Here is a 16,318-nt window from a genome sequence, read left to right on the forward strand (position 1 = left end):
TGACATGTGGACCTGTTAGAGCTAAGAGGTGATGTAACATATTAAAGGTGAAGGCTGAGTTGCCTGATGTCTTTATGGCTAGGAACTAATGAAGTGGCATAGGCTGAGCACTAGCCTGGGACGCAGTAGATCTGGATTCCAGTCCTGTATATATGCTTCCTGTGTGTCTGTTTGACTCTGAACATACCACTTCATCATACTTTTTTAAGATTCCTCACTACTAAGGTAGATGTACTAAGGTTTCTACCTTAAGGTTTCTACTAAGGTACAATGTAAATGTTACAGTGCTGGAGTACTCAATTCCACTTAGCAGATATCTCTATTTGATAAACGATATGTGCTCATCAAGGTCACAAAAATATAACCATGATTTGTCATCAGAAAAAATTGTATGCTCACACTAGATGGCCAATGATAACACTATACCGTAGAAGAAACAGAAGAATTAATTTTTCTTGATTAGACTGTGTATTAACAGACTGTTGTAGTTTTTATATTTCTTTTCAGTTTTTAAAATCATGTGTGTATTTGTATATAAGACAGGTTAGTTCTTTCATATGAGTACAGGTGTTCATGGAAGACAGAAATACTGGACCCTCTGGAGCTGGGGTCACAGGTAGTTGTGAACTACTCAATTTGAAAGCTGGAAAAAAATTCATATTGTCAACAGAATCAAAAAGTATATGCTATTAGCTGCTGGGTTACCTCTCTAGCATGTTGTTATTTCATAGGTTCCAAAGATCTGTAGATTCTGTATACACAATGGAAGGAAGGATGGGCCCAGTTAGGAGGCCTTACAAATTGATCTAGTTAAATAGAGACGGTAGTCATGATATGCTTATGGAATTTTATATTCTAACAATGTAATAAACATAGATGGGTTGATTAGTGCTAATCATAAAAATATGCATTGACAAATGACTCTGGGATTCAGGCTTTGACATTTGAACTTGTTTCTCTTCTACACATCCCTTGAAAGGCAAAGGTTGGGAAGAGAATATATTTCCTTTATGATGGGAGTTAGCACCTTATTCTAAACTTGTGCATTGTGCAACTTCTAAGGGAAAACATCAAAGAAATGAAGCATATGAATTTGGCTCCCAGAAAGGATGTTTAGACTGGATGTAAAGATGGAGAGTGGCATGCATTCAGAGGGGAAGCTTCATAAATGTTGGAACTGCCTGATGAAGATGCCTAGAGTTCCCAGACTGAGATATAGAGGATAGAGTTTCAAAGCAGAAGAGATAATGAGAAATACAGAAAACTAACTAGATCAGACCTAGCATGTCTGAGTCTTTAGCATCTGAGCTAAAACCACTGCACATCACTATTTGTAATAGCAACAATGTCTTCTCTCTGTAGACATCGGCTAGCCATCACACATCACTAGACATTGGAATTCCAAGGAACAAACATTCAGTTAAGGTAGTTTGAGGATAAAACATACAGTTTGGTTCTTTCCATTTCATACTAGAGAAAGAAATTTCCCCTTTCTCCATGAATAACATTGAATAAATTAGTATTTGTCTTTTTCCATGTCTGGCAACTTCATCCAGCATAATTCAGTTCAGACTTCAGTGTCACAACCCAAGAGACAAGGATAGATTATAAGCAATTTAGAGGTTCCTTGTCATATTTAATTTGTCTTTGGCTAAGGATATTGAGTTGATTTTTAAACTTTTTATTTTAAGTCAGTTCCAAAAATAAGGCATGATGTCTTCTTTTGGACTTTGCCCAAATAAGCATACTTATAGCTTCAGGGAACCTCATGATTCATTTTGCCTTATAGTTTATCATCTCAGGATGTTTTTGAATTTCTCTGTAAGCAGAATTTCCACTATTCAGGATCTGTCTTTGCATCCATCCTTTCACTGTCGTCCTTGATAACTTTACTTCATATTTAACATTTTACTTTCTCTAACTCTTATATCTAGTTAGTGGCTTAGTTGCCTAAATCAATGAAAACTTCTTATTATATACAATAGATAAATGAGAATTTGGTGTGAATCTAAATAGATTAAAATTAATTTGTTAAAACACTATTCCAATTCTAGGGACAATTCTAGGGAATAACTCAACTTAGTTCCATGTGGCTATAATTTGTATGTGGCTTGCCTCTCAAATGATCATGTGTTTGTGGTTTGGTCCTCTGGGTAGAGGTCATGTTGTAGACATTCAAGAAGTAGAGACTAGAAGAAATGCCTTGGGTTACCTAAGGTCCTGTGTGAGGTTGGTAGAATCCCAGTCTCTTACTCTCTGTTTCCTTCATTTCTCTTACTTCGTTTGTGGTTCTCCCACTGTGATATCTATTGGAATATCTTCATCAGAACTGAGCATATGCTAGTACCTTGCCTTGGATTCTGTGAGGTCATTTTCTTTACAAAATTATCCTGCTCTCAGTATTTATTTGGTCACATAAAAATAGAGTAGTACAAGTGTAACTGAGTACTTGAGTATCCTTTTACTTCCTAGTAGTAAGGGCCACTCTTAGCATCTAGAGCTAAAACTCTAGACTGTGCTAGCAAATTATCCACACCACCACCTCCCCTGCTTCTTCCTCTCCCTCTCACTTCTGATATGGCCCACACTTCCTTCCACATTTATTCTGTGATTAAACAATGTTCACCTGATAACCCAGACAATCCTCCTCAAGGATTATAATCATAATAATATTTATAATTCCTCTCTTATTACTCAAATTATTCTCTTATTACTTAAGCTATTCCCAGATTCTTGCCAGTATGGGTATCTTTGGGGGATATTTTATTGTGTGGGACACTTGAAAAGAACAGTGTGCTTTGCCCATGATATTGCATCTTGATACCGGAAGCAAGACTTCTGATCTTAAAGGTTTTACACTTTAAGATGTAAACAAACAGTCACAGTCAAAATGTACATAGTTCATACATGAAGACAGCTAGCTCATAACTATAGTATGGTATATCGGGAGTAAGAAAATCTCTGTGATACAGTTATATAGATATAAGGCTTTTTCTCTCAATCTTAGCTATGCAGCATGGACCAAATTGTTTTGACTCTTAACCTCGATTTTCTCATTTATAAAATCAAAGTGCTGACCCTACTTTTCAGGCTTTTCAGTAATTGTTTAAGACATTGGTGAAACATAGAGCATGTTGGGGTGTTCATCTGTGTAAAAAGCCTGTGAAGAGATGTCATGTGCCTCTGTGCCATGCCCGGATGACTAAACACAGCACTAGACATGGAGAGGACTACTGGCAGGAAGTCATGCAGTGGGATTGTGGCAAACCCCAGGCCAGATTACCGAATGCTATGAGAATTTATTTACGAGAACAAAATTCCACACCTGCTTTTGACAGCATTCCATAAGAGGCCTGGGGCTCCAGTGTCTTCACTGCCTTCTACCAGGCATACCACAGGAATTAACAACTAAAAGGCAGGCATGCTGGCCTCACGTGGTGAGGCAGGACAGCTTTGGTCTTCCTTTGGCATTTTCAGTTCCCACATTCTTCTTGAACCTCTGACCTACAGCAAAATCAATGCATGCTCACTTATTGTTAAATACTTCCTGCATACGGAACTATTTTGTATCCTCTTAGTAAAAATGGAGCCATCTAGCATCAATTGATGTGAAATAATTATATACTTCATATCAACCCAAAAGTTACCAATTTCCTGCTACAAGTGGCAATTAGCATTGGGAGTCTCGGGTGCATTATTAATCTACTGGCCTCTTTCTATCTACAACTAAACCCTGTACCTCCAAAGAAAATGGGTAGGAATTCTAATGTTACATAATCAGGTATAAAAAATAAAATTCACACTATCTTTGTATTAAAGTGAGAGCTTATTATTACCTGAAGACAAAAAGTAGACTGTAGGTTTTAAACTGCAATATGGTAAGTAAGAGTTAAACCATTTTTATTGTATATACATGGATATCTTGCTTGCATGTGTATTGTGCACTATATGGATACCTCATGCCTGTGGAGGCAAGAAAAGGGCATTAGATTCCTTGGGACTGGAGTTATAGATTGTTTTGAACCACCATTTAGGTGCTGGAAACTGCATTTAGGCCCTTAGCAGAGCAACTGGCATTCTTAAGGCCTGAATCATATCTCCAGAACCTAACAATCTTATTTTAAACCATATTTATAAATGTGTTACTTAAAATACTTATCTGAAGTTACAAGTAACTTTTCTAATAATCACTTCTCTCCCTTACTCTATAGAGTAATACAAGATTTTTTTCTTGCAAGGTATTTCCATATTTTCTTTAGTCTCTCTCTTATGGTTTAGTTTGTAATATATTTTCCTAGTACTAATAGGTCTAGCTCAATATAAAACTAGTATCAGTCCCATCTAACTGAAAATGCCCATTGTTGCTGATCTTTTCTTTCTTTTTTTTTTTGCTTTAAAGCTGAATGTTATTCTATTATATATAATTAATGAAGCAACAATATTCACATTCAAATTGTAAAGTATGCTTGAGCCCATCACTGTATCTATTTACCACAGTGCTCTTAAATGTTTGCTATAGGTAGTTGGAGGTTTAGGCTGCTTATTTGCAAGTTCTTTGTTTCTCATTCAAAGTATTAAAGTACAAGTTCACAGCCACCTGTAAAATAGCATCAGAGAAGTTTTATCCAAAGATATGCAGATCAGTACATTCCCAAGAGACAGAGCAGACCAGGTGAGTGGGAAAAGTGCCTCCATTACTTTGAGGTTTCCCTTTTATGGAGTTCAAAGGAAGGAAGAGTTTAATTATCATGGGTAGCTCATGTTGTGATTGGCAGGCTTGGGTTACTTAGGCTTTTGTTCACTGTGCATGTCCTGTTCCATAAAACATCTTTTAAAAGCATATGCATGAAAAACTTTGTATAGCTAACTGATGGTAAATAGTTCTTAATAGTTCACTTTGAAGAAATAGTTTCACTTTTTCTGCATATACCTCAGACCATCCCAGGGTAGCTTTGTACGCATTCTACCTTCATTCATGGATATAAGTGGAGTGTATTTGACTATAATTTGATTAAGTTTGATAATTACTTGGAGAAGAAATTTATTCCATCGTGTAGAGGGGAGCATTGTGAAACTTGATGAAGGTGGGGGTCCTACGTTGTTCACAGGTTGCCTTATGCAATGTCCTGAGATGAGTGTTTATGCATATTATGTGAGGATAGTGGGTTCATACATATTTAGAAGAGGGGTTATATCCACTACTGGATATATACCCAAAATATGCCCCAACATATAACAATGTTCCACTATATTGATAGCAGTCTTATTTATGATAGCCACAAGATAGAATGAACCTAGATGTCCCTCAAAACAAGAATGGATACAGAAAACATGGTTCATTTACACAATGGAATACTCTCCAGCTATTAAGAATGAAGACTTTATAAATTTTGCAGGCAAATGGATGGAACTGGAAAATTTCATCCTGAATGAGGTAACACAGAACCAAAAGGACAAACACAGTGTGTACTCACTGATAAGCGGATATTAGCCACAAAACTCAGAATACCTATGATACAACTCACAGACCATATGGAACTTAACAATAAAGAAGGCCAAAGTGTGCAAACATCAATCCTACTTAGGGGAAAAGAATAATCACAGAAGGTAGAGGGAGGCAGGGATCAGGGTTAGAGAGGAGAAGAGGAGGAAAAAGGGGTGGCAGGATCAAGTATGGGAAGAGACAGGAGAGTAGTTCAGAGGAGTAGGAGAATGAATAGAAATATGTAGCAATGGGGGTGGGGAATGAGGGAACCACTAGAAAGTCCCTGACACCAGGGATGTGAAAGGCTCCCAAGACTCGATGGGTATGTCCAATAGGAGGGAGATGGAATCTGATGAGACCATCTCCAGTAGATAGACAACTGCCCCCCAGTTGAAGGATGGTTCCATACACCCATTTCAAAATCTTTAACCCAGAATTGTTACTGTCTAAAGGAAACAGGGACAAAATTGGAGCAGAGACTTAAGGAAAAGGCTATCCAGAGATTGCCCCACTTTGGGATACTATCTGCAGACACCAGACTTTGACACTATTGATGATGCTAATATGTGCTTGCAGACAGTAGCCTGGTATAGCTGTCCTCTGAGAGGCTCTGCCAGCACCTGACTAAGACAGATGCAGATACTCACAGCCAACCATTGAACTGTTCCCAGAGACCCCAATGGATGAGTTAGGGGAAGGACTGAAGGTCCTGAAGGAGATTGCAACAACATAAGAAGAATAACAATAACAACTAACCAGACCCCTCAGAGTTCCCAGGAAAAGAAAGAAAAGAAAAGGATATATAATATAAATGTATTAGGTAGAGTCTGAAATGTTAATCTATTCCCTGTCCTTGCCTGACTTATATTGATAGTCTCCATACTCTTATATGGCCTTCTGTGAATAGTGGTGCACAGAATGTAGGAGTACAGTTAAATTCACCTGGTGATGCTTTCACTTCCTTGGCTTATAGGAACAAAAGCAGGTTGTGGGTTATGTGCCCATCTTATCTGCAGATTAACAGGACTACATCCAGAGAATATGTATGTGAAATGCAATCAACACTCTTCCATTTGTGGTGATTGTACAGCTTAGCAACAAGGGAAGACTGTTCTTGGCAAGCAGTCTCTACTCACCAAATTCTTTTGAAGTGCAAAGCTCCCAGACTCATTCTAACTCTTATTATAGAACCATCTATCAGGTGTTTAGGGAACTGATACATTGATACAAGAAAGGCTTGAATTCAAATTGTACCTCATTGTGCAGGCTGTGTGTACAAAAGAAAATAATTTTTGCTCTTCTTCCTCTTACTTTGATACTTTAAATAAGATAGAGTAGTGGGTACTGTTTGCAAGATGAATGACATATAAAGGACCCAGGCTATGAAATGAGATCACAGTTCAAATACCAGTCCCAATTAAGAGCTGAAGCTTTGAGTTTTGATACTCTCATTAGGAAAAATAAGAACTATCGTCATAATACCATGTGGGACCCTCATGTATTTTGGACAAGGAAATACATTCCTTGCAATCGAGTAGCATAGTACTCCTAGGAGAAGCTCACTGAGTTCTGGTTGTATGAAGCACAGAATAGATGTTCATTGTCCATTGGGGTGATCAATGTGAGTGAGTGAGGGTGGAGTGGGGACTTTGAGCAAACTGTACTTGCACACTTCAACGTGTCTGCAGCATCACATGGGGCTCCCCTCTTAGCTCCTCCGAGCCCATTGAAATTCCACGGTCAGGGAGAAGGAACATGGCAAGGCAGATTAGGATAATTGTTTTCTTTGGAAACCAAAGAATCAAAGTTTGCCTCTGGCACCTCTATTACAGAAACTTCAAACTCAACCCCCAAATCCCACTGAAATAGTGAATAAAACTTAAAAGCCACAAAAGAGAAGAGAAGGGAGAATGGAGGATAGGAGCCAAAAGGCTTCAGGCTTCAGTTGGAACCCTTCCTGCTACCGCCCAGCCCTGTCTTCACCCCATGCCTCTGCAAGCTTGTTGTACCTTTTGAGCAAAATAGTTTTTCTTCCTGTGGTTTGCTGCAGGAGGCCTTTCTGTTTGGGTAAGTGTGAAGGTAGGGTATACATGTCAGTTCACTGAGAGGAAAACCACGGAGGAATAAATCCCAGTCTTCAAAAGCTAAGAATACAGGACTTGGCCAGATCCCTTGCCATATCACTTAAATGGCCTGTGTAATGTGTGTGCTTCCACCAGCTAGGCAGGTGTTAGGGCTGCAGGAAGAAGCCCACAACAGGTCAGATCTAGGATCATGGCGGGCTTCTTAATAACCCTACAGTTAATCTGTTGGCTTCGCAGCTCGAGCGTCTATAAAAGGAATAGGACACTGAAAACAAAGAGCGTCATCATATTCAGTGACTTAGTCTGCCTGCTTCATTTTTCTCCTCTTCGTTCTCTTTTTCTCCTCCTTAAACTATTTTCTCCTACCTCCTCTTATCATTTAAATCCTTTCTGTTTTGTTTTATTCAGTTCGATTTTGTTTTGAAGCAAGGTTTCACCATGCTGCCCATGATGGCCTTCACAGTTCTCCTGCCTACCCCTCAACGTGGCTAGAAATGCAGGCCCCCATTCCTCTTATTTTTCTTTCCTTCTTACTGCTATTGAAGTAAGTCTGGAGTCTCTAGTCATCTCCACCTTCACTAAAGCTGTGCACATAATTTAATGCATAGCCATATAATGAAGAAACCAGTAAGTTTCTCAGTAATCCTTCCTTCTAGAATAGAAAACACTATTGTATGTGTGTTCTTACTAGCTAGAATGACAAACGTTTCTACTAAAATATAGGGGAATCATAAAATTCTACACTTTTGCAATATGCATACACATATAACAAATAAAGAAACAAACAAATAAAAACAATGGAAGTTCCAGAGAATAGGGCAGACACAGAGCATTTGGGGCTGTGACAGAGGGATCTACATTGTTATTAATATCACTGTTTTCTCACCGCAACCTCGCAGTGTTTGCAAGTAAGTCTTCTTCTCTTAATGCTTAACAACATACATGTGATATCAGGCAGTTAGGAAGCTAGGCCCTGAGGATACAAGTGTAAATTATTTCTGTCCTGTCGAGCAAATATACAGCCTAGGAGAGGAGATGGATCATCACTAGAAACATTTAAATCCAACTCTGCCCATCTACATGCAAGACTATATATTGGGTTCTAAATAACAATAGGGGATTCAAAGGTGGACTTCAGTGTACTATGAGGGAGACAAGACAAAAGCAAATGCTGGAGTAGATAAAATAATTGTTGGAAACACTTTTTTAATTTAAATGCAGTTTATTTTTAGATAACCCACATGGCATGATTTTTTTCTTAAAAAACAAAACAAAACAAAACAGAATAATGCTTCCATTCCAAATAAATCATGGTCAAAATAAAAGCACAAGATGACACCAGTCCCATTTGTCCTAAGTCCTGGTGTTGTATGGATGTATCAGCCAATTATGGTGACATGTGATAGATCCAATTTGTTAATATTTAAGCCATCTCTAAGCCATCCTTAAAGAAAATCATGAATGGAGTCACACCATCTTCATGGTAGTCCAGGAGAGCAACTATACCATCTGGATTCATGTTTTCACCAATAAAAAACTGGTAGTTATTGAAATTAACAAGGATGTGCTTAATTTGCTCCACAGTTCCACAGCTAAATAAAAGGCTTTACTCTTTCTGGCTTCTGTTCTTCAAGTTTGCCTTAGAGTGATTTCATGCAGTCTTTAATGTACTTTTCATAGGCCTCTTTTGTGAAGCTTGTTTTTTGCAAGTGATGATTCATGACAATGTCAACACCAGTGACTACTGTGCTTTAGGTACCTTCACCCTCTGGACCTTCAGTAGAAGCATTTCCACCAATGAGCGTGTCATCGATGACACCCTCTGTTCTACTGACCATCTTGCCCTCCAACTCCAGGCACAGCTATCAGAGAATAGCTCATCAGGTTCTGATGGCTGTTGAGGTCCTGGTAAATGATCATGGTGATGCCTTGGGACAGAGGTTCTAGCCTGACAGTGCTGAGTAAGCCCAGTGCAGCCATAGCAGCGCTGGGAAAGGGGGCACAGGCAGAAGAAAGCATGGAAACACTTTTTAAAGATTTATTTATTTTTATTTTGTATGTGTGAGTGTTTTGTTTGTCTGTCTGTCTGTCTGTGCACCATATTACTAGTGCCTACAGTGATCAGAAATGACACAGGATCTTCTGGAACTGAAGTTAGAGTAGTTGTGAACCACAGTAAGGGTGCTGGGAACCAAACCTAGGTCCTCTGTAAGAAAAGAAATTGTTCTATATTTTGATTTACAGACCACTCTTAGGGAGGCATTTTTTTTTCGGTTAAGGTTCCCTTCTCTTAGATGACCCTAGACTATATCATGTTGAGAGAAAATTAGCTAGAACAAAGGAAACCCATCAATTTTCATTCTGTCTGGATGAACCAGGTTCAGGTTTAACTGGACAACTTTTGAATTGAATGAGCAGAGATATAAATGTTGAAGAAAATTTACAAGCAAGTCAGGAATATCTCAAACACATAATCAACATGCAAAAAACACATGACCTAGAAAGAAAAGAGGAATGAATTTGAATATGGAAGACATGCATTTTCTGTTTAGGAATGGATACTCAAATGCAAATAACTACATAAGCAACACTAGTCTCTAGGCTTCCTGGAGTATGTGTGAATATAGATTCATTCATATATATTTATGAGTCATTATGTGGACTCCCTCTTAATTTCTTATAGGAAACCATACCTTTCCAAAGGTAAAACTTATGATGACTTTCGTCCCAATTTTCAAATGAGGAAAGTGAAGTTTGGTCTGAAGTTAATTCATTCAATGGGCCCAATCTGGGTGGCTTACAGACTCGACTCGCATTACAAACTCACCTATGACTGTGAGGCAGTCTTGAGTCCTTGTCAGCAGTTGTCAGACATTCTTCTATCCTTATACAATGCAGGAGGAGAAGAGAATGACTTTAATAGTCATTCTGAGGAACCCATTCTTCTAACTTTGGGAAAGAACAAGAGAGGCTTCAAGGGAGAGGTGTGTTTGAAGAGAGTTTGTCCCAGATTCCTTTCATTTCACCTCAAACTCCGGCCCTGCAGTTCGTTGATTATTTATAGGAGATATTCCCAAAGGGGAAGCTCTATACTCTGCCTTGCAGATTGCAGAGAGAGATAAATAACACATTCCTCATTCTCTTACTCGCTGGGGAAATTGGGGCCTATGTTTACATCCCTTCCTTGGTATTTATCCTCCTGCTGGCTGTTCCATCCCCTCTATTTTATGTTGTTATTTTACTTCCATTAGGGGAACAGAAAAAACATGAGAAGCCATTCCGATCCACCCGAATCCTCAGAGGGCATGACTCGGTCAAAGTCACAATCTTCTCCCTTGTAATTTTCCTTACAAATGTCTTATTCAAGAGGCATTTTTCTTCCCCTGAATACTAATGTCCCGATGATGATAAAAATAAAAATCATAAAACTCTCCTCCCCCCTCCAAACCAAAACAGAATGAAAAAACCGAGGGAACAGAAAATCAATTGCATGCTTGATTCATTTCATGATTTTATCCTCCCAGACTTGCTTCCCATGCTCCTGGGAATTGCCTAGTTAGCAGTTAGGAAGGGCCAGCTGGGTTGCTACAGATTTCATGTGGCATTCCTGTGTTCTGTGGCTTTTCTTCCTTGGGAAAGGTCCATGCTTTATTAAGAGACCTTCTAGGCTTATGAGCTCCCATTTTTTTTTTTTTTACCTACTGGGTTCACAGAGACACCAAAGAAGTCTATTTTGTATTGGAGACTAAAAGCATTGCCGTTTCTTGGTTTTCAAGAAGACACTTTATTCCAAGAACACCCTGCCATTGACCAAAACAATTCTGATAATGTGAGCCCTCATTTGGCTGCATTTTATTTACCCTTTGTTTTTTAGTAAGGCTACATAGTGAACAGTGGGCTTCATAGCAATCCATTACACACTTGCCTGCATCATCATTAAAAAAGACAATAGGCAATGAGCACCAGTCACCTAACTCAGTCCTCCATATAAAGACAGCACTGTTTGGAATCTACATACAGGGGTATATAGCGACATATGCTCTACTGCTGCTACTAGGGAAGCTGAGACAGGAGAATCTTATACTTAAAGCTAGCCTAGGCAACAAATGGAAGATATTTCATGAGAAGTAAAGTGATGTTCAGTAGGAACTGGAAGAGCTTGTGAAATCTTTGTAACTCACGGCTACAGATACATTTCTTTAGAAAAGCTTTTCAAGACATTGTGGTATGGATTACTTTATTATATTCCAGAAGTTTTGATTGATGTTGAGTGTTTTTGAGGACATTGTCATACAAACAAAACCACAAACTTCTCCTAATACTACCTTCTTCTCTGGTGTATTTCTCCACCATTTGCTATTACTGTGGCTTGGACCACCCAGATCCTCAGAGCAGAGTCTGTAAGCAGAAGTCTTTCACAGCTTTTAGAATGGATGCTTCCAGCAAAGGTGAATAAGGAGAAAGTAGAAAAACTATTAAAAACTAAGCAATGCTGTTACTCTGGGAAATCTACTTCTACAGGAAGCTTTCAGGTGTGTTGTATCTCAGTCTGCCCTGATCAAGTGGCCTTTCATACCCTGATTCTGAGCTGATAGTGGTAAGTGCCACCTGGGTATGAAGATTGCCTCAGGGACTCCTGAATCTCTCTTTACGTAGGGCAGTGTCCTGGAAGAAGATGAAACAAAGAAGAAATGAATGGGTGATGCCGTGAGTTCAGATATGTCATAACATTTCATCTTATGTCTCTGTTTTGAAAATGGGTTAGTTGAATCCTATAGTTCTAAATGTGAAAATTGTTCTGTATGTAATATTTTTGAAATACTGATATTATCCTATAATCACATCAGTTCTACCTTCTCTTTCCTCCCTCTAAATCCTCTTATATAGGCCTCATTGTAATTTTAAAAGGCATATTCCTAAATATCCTTAAATGAAACAATATTCCTTGAACCTTTGTTTTCTCAGTAATACATATCACAGTTCTTGAACCATCATAGAAGAAGCTGGATAATAGGAATCAAGGAAATGAATGATAAATAAATGAACACCCACCAATTCCTAGATAAGAGTTATCCTAATGACTACCATGCTGTTCTCCTAATTATACAATAAGAATGTGGTCCATTATTACAACAGGCATGGCACACTCACCACTGCACGATAGTTATTGGAAAATATCAATAAGTCTCTAGAGTGTGGACTCTGTTAATGAAAAATAATGAATACATATATAAAATATTTTTCTTAGCGGGGGAGTTGACAGAGTGCACTTTACCCATTATCAATACTTGGGCCTCAATCTTCCTACAGAACAAGATTACTGTGAAGAACAAACACCTCTGCTTAATAAGATGACCACAGGCAGGAGATGTCACATACTGTGTTGCTTTTGTCTTTGTTGTTTGTTTGTTCTTTTATTTCTTAGATTCAAGAACTGCTTCTTCTACTTACCTCATTCTTATACTTTTCTAAATTTTTCTTCTTTGTCTTTTTCCTTTATTGAAAATATTTTTTCCTCACATGATATATACTGATTACAGTTTCCTCTCCTCTTTCCCCCAGGTTTTCTCCATACCTCTCCCACCTGGATACTATGTCTTTCATTTGGAAAAAAAATAACAGGCTTTTAAGAGATAAATCTAAGCTATAATATAATAAGCCAAATTAAAAATAATTGCATTGGATATGAGCAAATAATTAAACAAAAAGAAGAGCCAAAGAAAAGACAATTGAAACAGACACAGACTCAGAGACCCACTTGTCACATACTCAGGAATTCCAAAAAAACAGGAAACTGGTAGCAATAGTATATATGCAAAGGACATGTATGATATTAAAAAGAAATAAGGTAAAAACTGCATGATTGAAATAAAGTAAGGTAAAAATCAAAGCCCTAACAGAACATGATGAGACAAGGAACCTCCAATGTGCCATTGAGTTCATTTTCTGTTGGCCAACTACTGAAGGATAAGCCTCCTATCCCTAAGAGCACTTTGTTTATATTAGAAGACATTGTTTCCTTGGTGGCTTCTATCCCTTTGCCTCTTATACATTTTGCCTCCTCTTCTGCAGGTTCCCAGAGCCCTGAGGAGAGGGAGTTGAGGGAGACACCCCTTTTAGGGCTAAATGTTCCATTGTCTCTCATTCTCCACATATTTTGTGTCTGTGGGTATCTGATTTTGTTCTCATGATCTGCAGGAAGAATATTTACTAATGATGGCTGATCATGGAGCTGCTCTATCCATGCAGCAGAATATCTGTAGGAATTTTATTCTTTTTTCTTTTATTCATTACGTTTCTATGTTCTTTTAGTAGAATAGTAGTATTTGGTCTTACTCTAGGTCTCTGGGTTATCTAGTCTCAGTTTTCCCCCACGTGTGTGCCAGCAGTCTTGGAGATACAGCTAAGCAATAGCTTGTCTACTAGGCAAGAAACTTGATGTAAACATGCATATTATGTGGTTTTAAGGATTTAATTTCTAAGTATCATCTTTACCTTAATACCAAAACTCTTAAGTAACACAAAATATTTTGCTAATTTAAAGAACTCAGTCATAAAACTATACATTAAATGATACTGCTTTGTGAAACATTTATGGTAGGGAAACATACAAAGGTATAAATTCTATTAATGGCCTGAAAAAGAATGGGTAATGGAGTCTAGTGGCTGTGAGGCTTCCTTTGAACAGCATAAACATATCACAAAATCAGATTATGGAGTCATTATGTAACTCTACAAGTATTCTACAAGTCATTGAATTCTGCAGTTTAAACAAGTAAACTTTATGGCATATAAATTATATCGCAATAAAGCTGTTATGAATTGCTAGTGTATCTCCAGCCTGTCCAGTGTAGGCAAATGAAATCTTCTCTGCACGCACATACATTCACCTCAAGTCCCTCTGGATTCATTCAGATAAAAATCTCTGAGATGAACTCGCAGTATTTAATTACAAAGCACACAACAATATAACTCACCACAAGTGACACTCAGTAGATGTATCAAATAGAAGGTTTGTATTCCCAGGATCTTTATTCTGGATCTATTAATGGCTCAACATTTCTTAACCCTCTGTCTTGTCCCCTCTATTAGTAGGAATGAGAATAATGCCTACTCTGTAGAACTGACAATGAAAGTCAATAAATAACAACATTAAACATTAATAGTCTGACATAGGAAAAATGTATAAATGCTATGGATAAATTAACTGCCAACAAGACAGTTTTTGGTAAAAGAATCCAGTTGAGACTCCTATTAGCTGGGTATATAGAGACTGAAGTGGCCTCCTCCTATAGCCAGGCAGAAATTCTAGTGGAGGCAGGGGAGCATTAATTTGCCCATAATACCTTGGCTCCAAGATTTGTCCTTCCTAGATGTTCAGGGATAAAGATGGAGAAGAGATTGAGGGAATGACCAATAAATGACTGGTCCAATTTGAGACCCATCGCATGGGAAAGAGACAACCCCTGATACTGTCAATGATACTCTGCTATGATTTCACCAGGAGTCTAGCATAACTGTCTCCTGAGAGGTTTCATCCAGCAGCAGATGGAAACAGAGGAAAAAGAGGCAGAAACCCAGTACAAAATATCAGCAGGAGTTCAAGGATTCTTGTGGAAGAATAGGGATAAAACTGAACAAACTGGAAGGGTCAAAGACACCACAAGAAAACCTACAGAGTCAACTAATCTGGGCCTATGGGGCCTCAGAAAATGAACCACCAACCAAAGAGCATGCAGGAGGAAGATGTCTAAATGTAAGCTCTCACTCATGATCATGCCTAGATCTTCCTCCTCCACATTGCAAAGCACCCTGCCCCAGCCTCCTATGGTTAAGACCTCAGCAACATTTATCTTCCCGACATGAGTAGCTCCAGCATCAACTCTATTCCTGTAGTCCAATATTCCCAGTGTTCTTTGATACTTTAAAATTTCCCTCATTTTCTTGTGAACTCAGTTGTATGTAATGATTTTCAGATTAAAGTTTTGTTTTTAAAATAGCACTTACTGGGTAGATTTTTTCTTTTATCTGACAACAACATAAATCTGATTTAAAATTATTTGGGATGGAGAGTAGTTCAGTAGTTAAGAGCACCGATTATTCTTCCAGAGGATCCAGGTTTAATTCAGGACCCACATGGTATCTTATGACTGTCCTTAATTCCATTTCTAGTAAATCCAGTGCCCTCTCTGACCTCCTTGGGCACCATGTACACACATGTTACACAGATAGACATACATGCAGGTAAAACACCTATACAATTAAAAATAAGTAATACGAGTGGTCGGTGTGCTCCGATGAATCCAGTGGGCCCCAGCATGAGCCTTCAGGCACCTGCTTTGGTATCTGAACAGCCTGGGCCACAGCACTCGGTCTCCAGGAAGTGCGGAGGACCTGGTGTGTGCCCAGAGGCAGTCTGGGAGCTCACAGCACAGCTCCTTCCAGCTTAGGCTTCAGTCTTGAGGCCTCTGGCAGTAGCCCTCGGACCTCTCCGCTTCCGGATCCAGATCGGCCTGAGCAGCAGCACCACACCTCCAGGTCCTGAAAGAGGCAGGTGGGGCTTCCGGGTGGCCAGAGGGAGAGGTCTGTGTGCTCCTGTGAATCCAGCGGGCCCCAGCAGGAGCCTTCGGGCACCTGCTTTGGGATCTGAACAGCCTGGGCCACAGCACTCGGTCTCCAAGAAGTGCAGGGGACCTGGTGTGCGCCCAGAGGCAGTCTGGGAGCTCACAGCACAGCTCCTTCCCTGTGG

The 16,318-nt window shown here is 39.0% G+C and overlaps 1 pseudogene; it reads right to left on the reverse strand.

Moving 5' to 3' along the window:
• Positions 1-8,992: 8,992 nt before the first annotated feature.
• On the reverse strand, positions 8,993-9,407 carry LOC127680262 (translationally-controlled tumor protein-like; annotated as a pseudogene).
• Between the last annotated feature and the right edge of the window lie 6,911 nt (positions 9,408-16,318).

This window comes from Apodemus sylvaticus, chromosome 3 (assembly GCF_947179515.1).
Source record: "Apodemus sylvaticus chromosome 3, mApoSyl1.1, whole genome shotgun sequence".
NCBI lineage: Eukaryota > Metazoa > Chordata > Mammalia > Rodentia > Muridae > Apodemus > Apodemus sylvaticus.